Source organism: Sardina pilchardus, chromosome 6 (genome assembly GCF_963854185.1).
Source record: "Sardina pilchardus chromosome 6, fSarPil1.1, whole genome shotgun sequence".
Lineage (NCBI taxonomy): Eukaryota > Metazoa > Chordata > Actinopteri > Clupeiformes > Clupeidae > Sardina > Sardina pilchardus.
In genome coordinates, this window is record NC_084999.1 from 23,019,713 (window position 1) to 23,022,212 (window position 2,500).

At 45.8% G+C, this 2,500-nt stretch overlaps 1 protein-coding gene across 1 annotated transcript in view; it reads right to left on the minus strand.

The window, feature by feature from the left end:
• Window positions 1-2,367: 2,367 nt before the first annotated feature.
• The window catches only part of s100t (S100 calcium binding protein T), a 2,150-nt gene continuing 2,017 nt past the window's right edge, over window positions 2,368-2,500 (minus strand). Inside the window, exon 3 of the mRNA XM_062537768.1 lies at window positions 2,368-2,500. This exon is cut by the window's right edge and continues 402 nt beyond it. The gene's annotated coding sequence lies outside the window, so the exon portion shown is untranslated.

Sequence of the window (2,500 nt, forward strand, 5' to 3'; positions counted from 1 at the left end):
CTCGGAGCCAAAATGGCTGCCATGCGGGGAGCCACAGCATGAGGCTGTGTTACCTCACAGGCAGATCCCACAGAAGCAGCCCTGCCCGGGCCTCCCCTCGCCTCTGGTTTCCTTGCTTCTTTTATTTATAGGTTTCCCTTTCTTCTCTTTTCTTTCTCTGTTCTTCCTCTGTTCGCCCTTTTCCTAACCTCTTGTCCTCCCCATCTTGCTGTTGGCTCTCCTACAATCTCCTTCTCCTCTTCTCTTGTACTCCTCTCCCTGCTCTCTGGACCTTTCTGCATTCCATTTGCTTTTCCCCCCTCTTAGAAGCGGCGACAGAGTGTGTGTTAATCTCATGGCATAAAGAGACACACACAGACACATACTGTACACACACACACACACACACACACACACACACACACACACACACACACAAACGCACACACACACACACACACACACACACACACACACACACACACACACACACACACACACACACACACAAACGCACACACACACACACACACACACACACACACACACACACACACACACACACACAGACACACACAGACACACACACAGACACACAAACACACACACACACACACACAGTGTTATGTTCTTGTCCATGTAGTGGAGGACCATGGGAGAGAGTGTTGCCATAGCTACAGAGCTGAGAAGCCCATGTGGTTTTGACCGTATTCCCTTCGCCTGTCTCCTTCAGCCCTCCTCCTCATGCTGCGGCCTCACACTTCATCTCGGTCGCTCATAGCCATTCGTTTTTCTCTTGGCTCTCATTTCCAACATTAAAGCTTATTGTGAGGTGAAAACATCTCCGACGTGCGTGATTCTGCTCCCCTGGCGTCAGATGTGACCGTCAGCTGAGTCTGTTGCACTCTTCACCTTCCTGTCCTGTTCACCACTCTCTCTTTCACTCTCTCTCTCTCTCTCTCTCTTGCGCTCTCACTTTCTCTCTGTCTCTCTCTTTCTTTCTCTCTCGCTCTGTTTTTCTCTCTCTCTCTCACCTGTGCCCAGCTTTCCTCCTTTTAACTCATGTCTCTTTTTGATCCTCTTTTGTTAAACTTCGTTCACCTGGATCTTTTTCGATGTCTTCTGTGGTCCCATCCTACTGTACACGTGGTTCTTTTTCCATGGAGGGAAAGTACAAACTGTGAGGCTCTGACTCTAATGTTTTTTCACACCAGATTTTTTTCAGTTATCAAAGAAACGGAAAGAAATGTCTAACTGCTCATAAGGTTCTTTAAAGGTTTACTAATACCTCGCTTGTTATGATGCACAGTGTCCTGCCATGGAAAGATACTAGGTCCTAGCACCCACGCAGGCACTGGCAAAAAGCTTACTATCTTACGGTTGTGAAACAGTGCTTAGATGGCTGCGTAGACGTCGGCCATCTGTGGAGACGGTCTCATGAGTACAGCGCCACAGGGCTCCACTCTCCTCTCAGTTTAGCCGGCGATCACAGAGCAGACTCACACACAGACCACTCCGAGGCTTAATCTGCGCCATGGCAGCTCTCCAGCACGAGGCACCAGTTTGCAGGGAGCGCAAATCGTCCCGTCGGAGTTGCCTGACATCCAGTAGTCAGTGCTGTATGGAATGAAGGAGGTGGAGGGTGAAGACAAATCTTTTTTTGGTTCTTCATCCTAGAGAAGCTTTATGATCATGCATTCCATCCTTCTTTTTTTGTCTTCTGCCTTCTTCTCTCTCTTCTTCTCCTCTCTCTGTCTTTCTCTCTCTAATCTCCTCCGTATTCCTCTCTTTTTACTGTGACTGACATGAGACAATAGAAGGACAGACAGTGCCCCTTTTAACTCTGCCCTCACAACTGCTTAGCCAATCAAATAAAGAGTAGAGATTATCAATATCAACTGCTGTTTCTTTGTGAGTGAGTGTTTTTGTGTGAACCATGTTGTTTGTCATGTTTAATATCCTTGATCAGGGATGAGCACCTTTTAGGAACTTCAAGGCAGGGGTACCTACATATGACAGATGCCGTTTTGCCTCTCTTGAAATTAACATTGGCCGCGGTGGGGGCGTCATAGGCATACAACAGAACAGATGAATAGCCTTAAGCATTTCCATTATGACAATGTTCCACTTCAACAAACATTTCATAAGGAGCAATGGGCCCTGGAGTTGGTAAGGGACAGCAACCTCAGCAAGTGTACTGGGGCCTATGGAGTTATGACATTTGTAAGTGAAACAGTGTAACATCGCCATCTAGTGGTAGAATACTTAGAAGCCGCACTATTTCTAACTGATGCGTGTATTCATGGCAGACTCATTCGGACAAACCACTAGACTTCCATAAAATAAACAGCACTCTGCGTTTGCTTGGAACGATCATATTTTATTTTATTGCAGATAAATGGGTTAAATTAACAAACAAATAGGTTACAAAAACGAATGAAAAGAAAGAGAAAATATTCACAATTTCAACAATGACCGTCATTGAAACTTCATTCCCTAAAACAATTCATTCATCTTACAA